Consider the following 13,662-nt stretch of genomic DNA (forward strand, 5'->3'; position numbering starts at 1 on the left):
TATCCAGGATATATTAACAGGAGGAAGACAGCCATTTTCCCCCCTTGTCAAGCTATTTAGATCGAATTTAGGCAGCATGAGGGGCTGAAATTCTGTTCCCAGAAATCATTTAAATTGAGGACACCTCATGGGCGATTCTTGGGGAATGTCAAGGCTAAACACTGAGTCAGCCCTACTAAGAGCCATCATCATTCTGTCCAACTTGACTCAGACCATAGCTCCACCAAAGAGAAAGCAAAGCAATGACTACAGTTGGAGGGAGAACGCAGTTTCAGACACGAATGTCTGGGTCTCATTTCTATCAGACAGACTCAGGAAGGTTTATGAAATTGGTCTGAAGAGGCAAGAGGACACGGAAATGGGTATCTACCACTGATGACAAACTTTCTTATGACTCTTGACAAGAAAATCTATGAATGATATCAACAGGACCAGGATGTTAACTTCATTTGTGTATTAGCAACTGTCAGACCATCACAGCTTGGGACAGAAAAGAGAATAACTCATGGATGTTGTTAGATAGTCTCTATTGTAAAAAGATGGACTATTGATTATAAATTCTTAAAATGATTTACTAGCAAATTTTAATGATCTTTTTATTCTTCAAAAACTTAAAATAGAAAATGATTTCCTCAATAACTAAAGATGATAAGAATTAACATCTTTAAAAAATGAGAAATAAAGTTTTAATCCAAGGCAGTAGAAAAATATGAAAGACAATCATATTTTAGCATGTTATAATTTTTCTTAACAAAATTGTTAGGATGTCATTTCTCAAAGGTTGTTTCCCTCTACCTTTTAAAAGTTTTTTTATAGTTTGCAGTGGCTATGAATTCTCTCTCAATTGTTCATATAAGACTGAGACCCCAGTGGTGGTAAAAGATTATTTAATGGGATCTTAATTTAATCAGTCTTCTAAAAAAATACAGGCAACTTGGTGAGGGTTTTTTGTTATCTCTATTCTCTATGGTAGTGATATAAGGCAAGCTATACCAAATGGTCTGCAGTCACATAGCATAAAGGTTAATCTCTTTTCTGCTCCTTTTATTAGAAAGGCAGATCCAAATCTTCAGGGCAGAGTCCTAAATTGTTCTTGTACAGTGATTGGTTCACAGAGACTCTTCGCTTTCATGCCCTATAGTTAATTACATTCAGTCAAGCCAGGGCGTTCACTGTAGATTGAACAACGCAATAGAGCATTTCTCATTTCTTTCATTCCTTCCATACACCATTCAGTTATCACCTACTAAGTGCAGATATGTTGAGAACTATGAATAAAATCAGACTTTTTTTTTTACTTTCAAGCAGTTAACAGAAGACCAGAGTAAAGAATACTTAAAATCTGTGCCCCTCTCCCTACCCATACCCCAGAATTGAGTGTGTGTCCTATAGCTATAAAAAACTTCAAATAACAAAACTTTATCCTAAGAATTTGAGCAGTGGAATGATATCTGAGCAATATACCTTATTTTTGGTAAAAGCTATATTTTCCATTTTTTGGTATGTAATATGTATATTGTCCTTACTTTTTGTCAAAGATGCACACAGTATATATTTATTAAGTATTTTTCTTTGATTAAACCGACCTTTTAAAAATTAAATTCCATTAAGGATCATGAACTATAAAGTCTATCACAGACTATGAATGAAAATCATAATATAAATGTATAATTTCAGGATCTTTGTCCTGAGCTACACTTTCAGTCCTCATTATTATTTAAAAGTTTTTTAAGATAGAGTCTTGCTAAATCGTTAAGTTTCCCAGTCTGATCAAACTTGGGATCATCCTTTCTCAGCTTCCCAGAGTTCTGGGAATACAGGCCTGAAAGCCTAGTGTGTAACTGCTGCTGTATTAGCCTATATATTATTGTATTAGGCTCTATGCTGGTCCATCTCATATCTAATTAGTGATAATAAATACCATTTTGGAGAAAACACTAGTTCAACCCATGGAGTTGATTAAGACCAGTACTGCAAGTTTGACTTTCATAAGAACAAAACCTTTCCAAGAACATACATTTTGGTTGTATTTTCTTGGGGGTACAACAATGTATAACATATGTTAAGTAGCAAAAATACTTGTTAAATAAACAAGGGTCATTAGATTCTGAACAATCAGTTTTCATTTCCACTGTTATTGCACTCATTGAACCTGAGCCCAATTATTTCATTTTTCTCTTAATCATTAGTTAAAGGCTTTTTACTTGTTTATCCCTGTTGTAATCATCAGCACCAAGAACATGGCGCAGTAAGTAGTCGGTGCTCAATCAGTATTCACGGAATGACGGGACAGGTCATTTCAAGGTCCTATATTTTCTAGAATTTCACTGATCATTTTTGTTAGCATTCAGTGGGCCAAGATTGGCTTAAAGTTATTCAGTATCTGGCACCTTAACTACAAAACAAACAAACTTTGTTGAATGAATGCATGAGTATGTATGTAGTAGCCATAAAAAGAGTCAACATCACATATGAAAGAAAGAACATTAAGGGAAAATAGATAATTTTTTCCCAATGCTTAAATATAGTCCAATTTTTAACTCTTGAAGAAACCACCTGGTAAGGCTTGCTTACAATTTTACAAATTAAGATTGCACTGGAGTTTGTGTGCTTGTAGAAAACTAACAAGTATTGAGGGCAGCAAATTGTACCAAAAGGTGGCAGCCAGGGAGTTGCATGGTGGCCTTTTTCAATTAGCTTGCTTTTATGAATTCATTGATTCACTTAACAATTAAATACCCTACTGAGAAGTGATATTTACGCAATTCAAATTAATCTTTTTCAGTTTCAAAGATACCCATAAGGCGAAATACTTGCCGAAGTGTTAGCTACATTCCTCTGGTTCCACCACCTCCAGAAGACTATTGTCAATCACTGCCCCAAACATAAGCTCTTGCAGGGTTTGAATGCTTTGAACTGGAAAGCAACTATTTTAGTGGATAATTAAAGGGTGTTGCAACTGATTGAGCTTGTATAGAATCAGGAAAATTAGTGGGACTGGTTTGGACATATAGGTCATACCACTTTTCTTTTGTAATATTTTCTTCTGAAAATGATTCTTTAGATGAAAATCAAGACTTAAACCAAGGTATCACAAATGAGTTGAAAATCAAATACTGAGACAACTATGTGTATCATTTAAGAAAACAGATTCAGCCTGAATAAGAGGATGATTTTTTAGTAGCATAATTCTTTCTCATAAATTTACTGACTAAATTATGTATTTTATGAGAAATTTCATTTGAGCAAAACAGCACTTCACTAATGTGTGTTATGTGGAAAAGGGCTCAATAAGCTATGGGTGAGTATTCTACTGAAAAAAGTCTCTGGCCAGAAAAGTTTGCGAAGTTGTTGGGTTGAATAGATTTTACAGTTATTTTCCATGTCCTATAGAATGTGCCAATATATATATATTGGGGCCAAACCAAATTATAAAGAATAATATAACAAACATTTGAATGTAGTGTTAGCAATTGAGTGAAAATTTCCCATTTTATGAGATCTTTTAAGAAGTAATAAAACTATATGTTACTAAATTTCCCTGTATATTTTTTCCAATCCCCCTCGTTTTTCAATACTAATTAACATTTTGAATTTTGTACAGTCTCATGTATACAACAACATTTTGTATGGTGTTGTATGTTTTAAAATTATTACCAATTGTATAATATTGAACAATACCATAATTTTTTACTCATTATTACATTTGAAGTAACAGTTATATTGAAACATGTAAAATTTCCTCTAAACTTTATAATGAACTGTTATATAAATATGTTTTATTTATCTATTCCACTTTGGAAATTTGGTTTCAATTATTTGATAATATAAATACGGAGGCACTGAGTATTCTTAAACCTCTCTTTTTGGTTTTTCTGACTTTTTGTGGCTGTGTTGCTCCAGCATGCATATTTTCTATATGGTGCACGTCTCTACTCTAGGGAATTCCTGACACAACCCCCAGCCTCCAGTTGCACACCCAGGTGGCTTCCAGCAAGAGCAGCAGCTATCCCAGTAGGCAGGGTTCTGATGAGTTCCACAAGGAGCAGCCAGCTTCCCAGCATGCACTGCAGGACGCTTCAGTGCACTTAGTAGGTGATAAACAAAGGACAATTTTGTATCTGTACATACAAAATAGTTAGGATAGATATATAGCTACTTTCTCTTAATTCAATAAGAAGAAAGATCTGTACTAATAGTGTTTGGACAGGATATCATGTCTGCATCTTGTGCTAAAACATTGGAGACTATTAAAAAGACAACAATATGCAATGTATTAATTGTTGTAAATCTCCTACCAACCTGTTTTGAAGCTGTCACATTGTAATTTTTTCTTAATAAAATTAATAAAAAATAATTAAAATGTAAATTGTAAAACAAATATACTCAGTATGTGATGTGAGAAGAGTCATTAAAAATAAAAGAATCTACATAAGAAAAAATAAAAAAAAGAACAATGTGAGCAATCACAGAATTGCCTTTACAGGTCACTGAATTCTTAAAATTAGCTAGCTCTTACATATATGATAAGGTAGATGCTACTATAGTAAAACCTTGGATGGTGAATAACTTGCTCAATGAGTATTCCATAAGACAAGCAAATATTTCTAATAAATTTTAACTTGATTAACAACCAAAAAACCCCCAAAAAAACCCAAAAAACAAAAAAACAAAATAGGAATTTTTCATTGAGTGTTTATTTACCCTGGGCAGCGATTCTCATGGTGTGGCCCAAGAATATAGTATGATTTGCCAACTACCACCCATCCATCCAACAATCAGGTCAGATAATAAAAGTAAATGCTTATAAACTCTCATAAGAATTTGAAAAGTAGTTTTATGTCTCTTGAATCTAATAAAAATTTTCAACATCAGCTTAAAATTGTTTCTAGTATTTGTTTATAAAACTATGATTATCTCTAATTATAACTCCTTCTTCATTCTAAATGTTGTTTTTGCCTATTATCTCTCTCATTCTCATCTATCTCTATTTGTATATCTATCTGTCTGTCTGTCTGTCTGTCTGTCTGTCTGTCTGTCTAATAGGTTTTAGCTTTTGTCAATTCTTAGTAATGCTTTTATTTGTTTGACTAATGTTTGTTCTTATTACTGATATTTGTCCTTTACACAGCTTTATTAGGTATAAGTGACAAATACATATTGGTGTATGTCTAAATTGTACACATGATAATTAAAATGCATATAGTAAAGCAGCCAAGATAATTGACATTATTACTGGTGTCTCTCAGCAGTATCCCCGTTAGATTTCCTCTCTTGCTTTCTATATAGCTTCTTGATCTGTTAACGTTCTTGGTCTGTTGAAGTATGTATTTTTAGAAACTGAAATTTCAAAATATTTTGGTATTTATATAGGTGATTTATTTCTTAAAATATTCAGGGCTATATTTTAAAATATTTTTTCTTCTGAAAGTGTTTTATTTTTACCTTCTAACTTACATTCAATATGGTCAGAGACACATAAAATATCCATTTTATGAAAATGTTTGACATTTTCTTTGTGACCTAGCATATGGACAATTTTTATAACTGTTCAGTGTTCTCAAATATTGCTTTAGTTATTGGCTGCTATGTCTTTTATGTATCTGTGAAATCAATTTTATTATTTTCAGAATTTGGGTCTTTTCTATTATTGTTAGTGCTCTGTTTCCTTGATGTATAGATTTCTGGAACAAATATGTTAGAATATCTGTCTAACAATGTGCATTTGTCAATTTTTTTGGATGTGGGGTACCAGGGATGAAACTCAGGACCTTGTACTTGCCGGGCAAACACTTATTTCACTGAGCTATCTCTCCAGCCCCTCATTTGCCAATTTTTACCTGAAATAGTTTGAAGCCATGATGTGAGGTACATAGGGCTTCAGGAATATTATTTTTGAAAAATTGTTTTTCTTGTTATCACCTCTTTATCTCTACTAATGACTTTTAATTGAAATTCATTGTACCTTACCAGTTTTTTCCCGTTGAATCAGATTTGTCTGAGGGGCACAATCATGCAAGGCCTTGTCAATTATAAATTTTTTTCCCAGCATTTATTTGCTTGTTTTTAGTGAGGTAGGAAACCAGTAAAATATTTGGAACAAAAGAAGGACGCGATGTAACACAGGAAAAGGCTTACTCCACATTGTAAATTATGAATAATCGAAGTTAGACAGGTCAGAAACAGGAAATACTGTTGAGAGGATGGTGTAATATAATTGGCAAGAGATCATGGGAATTTACACTTCTTACAATGGCAGTCTAAGCACTTCAGGACCAATCTTTTTGTCGAGAGCTGGTTAAATAGTACAAAAAGTATTATTTATTTATTTATTTTTATTCTCTTTTGTTTTGGAGACAGGGTCTCACTATGCAGCTGAGGCTGTCTTTGAACTCACTCTGTAGCTCTAGCTGGCCTCAAACTCCCAGTGATCTTCCTGCTTTAGCCTCCTGAGTACTGGGCACACAGGAGTGTGCCACTATAGCTAAAATGTTTTTTATTTTTCTTTCTTTAAATGTATTTTTAGTACAGAGTCTACAGGGTCTTAGTACATAGATCAGACTCTTAGTGACCCTTCCTGTTTTTCAGCCTCCCAAGAACTGGGATTACAGGCGTGCACGACCATGCCCAGTCTCAGTTGCAGTCAGTCTCAGCGCACCCCAGGGGCGGGACCAGCATGGCACACCAAGGATCAAACCCGGCCCTTCGTCGGCCTAAGCAAGAGCTTTAATCCGTTGAGCTATCTGGCTAGCCTAGCTTTTTATTTTTTAGGGTTAAATCTACCAACAAACAAAAAAAGTTAAGCTCTTCTGAAAGTGAATGTTTGTGGGTCCAATATTTAGACAAAGGAAGAATCCTGAGAATTGGGTCAAGCATTTTTGTGGCTTCCTGCTTCAGGTGCTTGGACATTTTAAAAGAAGTGCAAGGAGTAAGAGGCTGCCTAAAGCTTGCAGACTCAGACAATCCATCCAAAAGACAGTGCCTGAGCATGCTTGCTAAGCTTTTGGGTCCTGACCTAGAAGATATAGTTATGGGAGAAAAGTTAATCTGGAAATACACTTACCTTTGCAGGGATTAAAGTCAAGTATGGAATAAATTCATTTTCTAACTGGATTATGATAATCTGAGATTGGAAACAGTCTTAGTAGAGAAATATGACCCAAAGCTGCAAAGTTCTTTTAAAATGACAGCGTATATGATAAGATATGATAAAACATAAGGAAAAAGTAAATGATAAAAGTAAACACATAGGTGATATGGATAATGAAGTTATCAGATATAAATTTTCAAGTGATTATATTTTAAATGTCCAAGGAATTAAAAGTCAGGATGCAGAATTCCAACATAGAAGAAGCAATTGAAAAAATAAAAAAAAATCATCGAAGTGAATTATACAATAAGTAATAAATGGAAATATAGATAACTATGAATAAATAAATAAATGAATAATACACATATAGGAACTGGGTTTAATAGCAGGTTAGATATAGCTTAAGAAAGAACTCACTATATTTAAGACAGTTTCAGGAACAAACATAAGACAAGCATATGGGACAAAAGACTAGCTATTACAGAAAAGGGCAGAGAAGACATACTGGATTTATTTTTAGAAGAGAGTATAGAAGGAGCACGAAAGAGGAATTATTTGAAGGGATAACAAGTGATGACTTAGAAGCTCTCAAGCTATATTTTAAAGAACCATGAAAAACTCTACCTACCACTCCTAAGTATGTAATGTTGAAAAAAGTAAAAACTAAAGTCAAGGGAAAAAAATCCTACAGGTAGAAAAGAAAAAGAAACATTATTTTCAAAGAAGCAAAGCAAGACAGCTGTTTTCTTACAACTAAACAGAATGAAAACAATGAAAGCAAGAGCATAGAGTAATTTTATTTTCAAGGCTGAAGAAAGAATCCAACTGTCAACCTAGATGTCTATATTCTGAATATGTCTTAGAAATGAAGCTGTTCTCGGGCATACAAAACTAGGAAATAAGACATCAGTAGATAGATCCATTTCATAACGATAAATAGTTAAACCCTGTATGCACCTCGTGACACAATTCAATACATATAGAGCAAAATTTGACAAGATTGAAGCAAGACAGAGAAAAATTTACAGTCCTGACAAAAGATTTTTATATTCCTTTTAAGATAATTGATAGAACAAACAAGTAAAACCCATACAAACAGAAAACACTTGAGCAACACAATTAACAAGCTGGAAATTTCATCACCAAATTTATCTCTTTTTAAGTAATTATATGTAGAGAAATTACACAGTTTGGCCCATATTATACTAAAGTCAACATACAAGAAATCACAGAAGTTTAAAATAATGGAGATAATTTTCTCTGATGACAACTAAATGCTAAACATTTGTAAAGTTTAGGAGCTAAAAATGAACTTCTAAATATGCAAGGCTAAGGAAAAAAGTCATTCTAGAAACTAGGAAATATTTGAACTGAATGATGATGGAAATGTTACAGTGGTATAGAATGTAGCAAGAGGAAAAATTAGAACCAGAATAGATGTATTAGAGGAGAATTAAGATTAAAATTAAAATACCAGAAATCTACTTCAAGAAGCTAGAAAAGATAAAGAAAATTAAATCTAAAAAACTAAATTCAATCAAGAAAAAAAGCAAATAATATTGAGACAACACTACTGATGCTACAAATGTAGAACTGACAATTTTTATAAATGATAGTACAGAATATACAAATTTAGACCAAGTGTACAGGATCCTAGGAAAATATAGCTAAGAAATAAAAAGTCTAAATAACATGTTTAGTTGTGAAACTACAGTTATTGTTTTGAAGTCTAGATACAGATGTTAATTAATAAATTCTACCACACTTTGAAAAAAGAAATTCAAAATTCTGTGCTCACTTCGGCAGCACATATACCAAAATTGGAATGATACAGAGAAGATTAGCATGGCCCCTGCGCAAGGAAGACATGCAAATTCGTGAAGCATTCCATATTTTTTTCTCATAATTTCCAATAGGGTAGATTATAACCACGTTTTAGCATGCCTATGTCTTCAATCACCATGAAAATAAAGATACTGAGGACAAAGTCATTGCACGTGTAGCTATTTGTGTAAGCCATAGTCCTTTATTTTATCTTGTGCTTTTCGAATTTTATCTTGACTGCTGATTTCAACCTTGTTTTAAACTTGAACCATGTCTGTTATATATAAAAGTAGCACACATGCAAATAAAAATTTACATCTCAAAAAACCCCAACAAAATTACACATTCCTCCAAAGAAAAGACAATGAAGAAAACTCTTCTAATTCATTTCATGAAGCCAGAATAGTCTATATACTGTGACTACTGAGAAATTCCCCTCTGTTCCTCTCTTTCATAGGCATATAAATTCTAAACAAAATATCCGACTGTCTGAAACATCCAAAATATCTGTAGACCAAATCCAGGAAAATTTTGAAAAGGGTAACATACAATGACCAGCATGAGTTTACTTTGGCAATGCAAGGATGGCTTAATTGAAAGTCATCTAAGCCACCACATCCATGTAACAACTAGGAGAAAATTTATATAACCATTTCCATAAGTCTAGAAGTGAGCAGTTGATCAAATTCAATGCTCACCCACATCAAGAATTCTTAGTAATTCAGAATGAACTTTCTTCATTAACTTTTGTTAATATCATTAAAATAAAGAAATTTAAACTAAATTATAGGCAGATTATGGCTATAATAATGTTCAACACTCTACTTTTCCCCCAATATGTTTAGCTTAGGTACAGAAAAATGTCTTGCCTATGCTATCTAACAGACCCACCAGTGACACGTGGCTGCTTCAATTTGCATTTGAATTAATTAAAATTAAATGAAATTCCTTTTGTACTTTAGGGTCTGTACTTGTCTTTCACATGCATGATTTCCTTGAGGATTCCCAGCATCCTGAGATGGAGGCTTCTCACTATGCAGTTTTAAGTAAAATATATGGGTGGCTATGGATGAAAATTATGTCACACACAGCACACAAGTATGTACACACCTGCAAACCCTGAGTGGTACACGTACAATACTTTTTAATATCTTTTTCTTTTAACATCTATTTTCCAGGAAAAGTTATTAAAAGCTAATGCTGCGTGCTTCTGTTGGGGCAGACAGGTTCATAATATACATTATTTAAATTTAAGGTATATGCAGGTGTGAAAAGGAAAAATATCCACAAATGAGCAGCACAAAAAGCAGAAAAGGGGGAATTCATGGTTTTGGATCCACTCTTCCCTCAGCTGGGAAGGCCTCTTTTTTTTTTTTATTTCTAGTGAACTTTTGGTTTTCCTTCAAAATTTCACTGTAGCTTTTTGTCCTCTGAGAAATTATCCATCATTTCCATACAAGTAGAGCTTGATATTGAGTTTATTTCCAGAAATAATACAATATGGGAATTAAGAATGAGGGTTCTGGAGTCAGACTCATGATTTATCTCCTAGTCTGTTGTTCTTTTTTTTTTTTTTTAACTTAGAACAGGTATACTAAGCCTCTTAATGCCTCAATTTCCTTATTTGTAAAGGGGCAATGAAGGGGAAGCAGGGGAATGGAAAAACAGAGGTGCCAAGATATATCAGGTATAAGTACAAATTCCCTCTGATGAACTTAATAAAATTTAATAAAAAAGAGCAATGAAAATACTATTATCATCCTTAGAGGATTGTAATGATTAAATAAATTAATATGCCTAAAATATTAGAACAGTGCCTGATATACAGCTGGAACTGTATTAGTAACAGCTGTGATTAATACAATTAAAAATATTTATTGTACACCCTTAAGGTGCCAAGGATATACTGTATTTTGTCAAAGAAGGAGTAAAATAATCGGTTTCATGTCTTGTGGAAAAACAAGTGAGCAACAAAACAAGATAATTTCAGAATTTAAAGTTTCTATAAAAGACATTAAGGAATATTATATTGTGTAGTAGGAAGTAGCTACTGTATGCTTTAAGTAGGATAGTCAGGGAAGAGACATTTAAGCAATCAAAGTGGGTATACATATTGTTAATAATGAATATGAAAAACAGCTATGAAGAAGGTGGAAGGAAGAATGCTCCAGAGAGGAGGAACAGACAGTGCAAGCATACTAAGATTAGAACAGGTCTGATGTGTCTGCAAATAGAAATGAGAACAGGATAGGTGGAAAGGAAGGGAGAAGGTGAGAGAAACGAAAAAGGAGAGCAGAAAGGGTTGTAGATGTTGGATTATGCAAGATTTTGTATAACAGGAAGGTTCTTTTGGGGGGTAGATTTTTGCAGGCTATGGAGAGAGATTTGAATTTTATATACAGCTAGACAATTGAAGATGTAACCTGTAGCTACATGATTTGATGAATATTTTAGAAAGACAGCTCACTTCTTGGGGCAATAGCTGCAGAATGCAATACTGTAACTAGAGAGACTAACAGATACCAACAGGGTAAGAGATGGTGGACATGGAGAAAAATAGATAGATTCAAGGTATGTTTTGGAAGTGCAGGTCACAGGCTTATTGATGGTCTGGATATAGGGGTTCAGGGGCAACAGGAGTCAAAGGTGATTAACTAGATGGTCGGTGGCTCAATACCGCGAAGAGAACTGATCCTTCCTTTGGGGGACTAGTGTTTTTAGTATATACTTCTCTTCTTGAATTTTTGAAACTGATTCACAATGAGTGAAGTTATTCACTTTATTTTCCATGTATAAAATTAACTCTTGAGGATATGAAATATATTTGTATGTGCATATTGTATAATAGCATTTCTAGAGTACTGCATGTGTTGTATGTAATCAATACTGATTATATTGAATTGAAAGAGTATTAAGAGGAGTACACAGATGTTGAGAATGGGGTGAAATTATTGCAACAGAGAAAAAAATCAATTTAAGCTTTGTGAACTCCACTGTAATTGAGGTTGAGCTGTAAACCAGAGTTGAGTGTAGATATCCAATAAAGAGGAAGGAGAAAGTTCTAGGTAGAGAAAATAGTCTGTACACAAATGGGAAAGAGGAAAAGGCAGCGTAAGTCCAGAATATCATCATTTTGGCTGGAGGACAGAGGGTGTGAAAGCTGGCACAGAGAGGTAACATTACAGAGAAAATCAAAGCCAGATCATGGAACACATGGAGTGCTGGGCGGGGGGCAATCTGAGCTTCCTTCTGTAGGTCTGGGGGTGTGTGGGCTGGGCAGCATGTGTTCTGCATTAAGACATTCAGTCTGGCTTGGTGTGAAAGAGGACTTTCACTTTCTCTGGTCATAGTATTTCTCCATAAAAGAAGCGATTGTTATTCTCCAACCTCTTACCTCTACAGTTTTATCTTCCTTGAGTTGACTGACAGCCAGACTGTAAGCTCTTTTCTGTATAGCCTATTGCTTCATTAATACACTTCATGGAACCACATAATTCTGTGCTGTTATCATTCACCATTTCTACACACACACACACACACACACACACACACACACACACACGCCCTTTTAAGACTTGACTTTCTATGTGGGGCATGTTGGCACATTCTTGTAACCCCAGAACTCCAGGAAGTTAAATCAGAGGAGGGTCACAAGTTTGAACCCAGACTGGGCAATTTAGCAACTTAGCAAGACTTACCTCAAAACAAAAGATACAAAAAAGGCCGAGGCTGTAGCTCCGTGTGAATATCCTACCGACAGAATAGCAACAACAACAACAACATTGCTTTTTCTTCCTCCTCTTACCTTCCAGGCCTTGAACCCACCCCACTCCCAAGACAGGTTTTGAACTTCCTGACGGAGTCATAGAGCGGGGAGAAGAGCGTCTGGTCAGGCTCTGTGCAGTCTCCGCCACACACAGGCCATGCCCCAGCTGCTCCCAACGCTGCCCCCACACTCTGGGAGTCGCGTTCCAGTCATCTCAGAACCTCGCTCCCGCTCTTCCGGAACCACTGTGCACTTCCAGCATGAAAATACACTGTCACAATGCTGGCCTTTCAACAACACAGCTCCCTCCATCTTTTTCTTTTTCTCCCAGAGAGTTTCTTGATTCTTTCTTCGAAGGTATTTCACTGCAGGTCACAGTTATACTAGCTTTCAAAGGACAACTGTCCACATAGAAAGCTTCCTTTTATCATGCTTTGAACACTGATGTCTTTCTTATTTGCTCCATGTGGGTTACACATAAATACCCTAAAAATGTTGAGCTGACTGAACCAAAAGACCAAAAGAACTTTTCTCACTACATAATTATAGGAAAATAGAATAAATTCTCAATCACAAACTGTTTATCTTTTCCTTTTTTGAGGTCCTAGGTGATACCACATTCACTATTGGAATGAATTTCACAAATGTAAAGAATTAAAGAAATGTAAGAAGTGTTTTAGCTACCTGTTGACTTTGACAAATATACTGTATTAAATTGCAAATTAAATACCTACTAAAAGCAGTGAAAAGATACCTTTTCACTATTTCTCCTTTATTTAAAAGTATGATTTTCTACATATTTCTATAGCCTCTGTCATCTTCTCAGTCTGAGATTTCTAACAATCGTCTCAACATAAGTTCAGCAGGGTTGGGGGGATACTTTAGCGACTCAAACACATGCTTGGCAAGTGCAAGGTCCCAAGTTCGATCCCCCGTACCACAAAAAAACAAAAATACAGGTTCAGCAACATTTCCACAACGA

General features: G+C 34.6%; 1 non-coding gene across 1 annotated transcript; it reads left to right on the forward strand.

The window, feature by feature from the left end:
* The first annotated feature begins 8,880 nt into the window (after positions 1 to 8,880).
* LOC111813597 lies at positions 8,881 to 8,987 on the forward strand. The gene has a single exon (XR_002818807.1). It is a non-coding gene; the product is annotated as a U6 spliceosomal RNA (small nuclear RNA).
* The last annotated feature ends 4,675 nt before the right edge of the window (positions 8,988 to 13,662 follow it).

The sequence above is a fragment of the Octodon degus genome, unplaced genomic scaffold, assembly GCF_000260255.1.
Source record: "Octodon degus isolate 3935 unplaced genomic scaffold, OctDeg1.0 scaffold00203, whole genome shotgun sequence".
In the NCBI taxonomy this organism is placed as follows: domain Eukaryota; kingdom Metazoa; phylum Chordata; class Mammalia; order Rodentia; family Octodontidae; genus Octodon; species Octodon degus.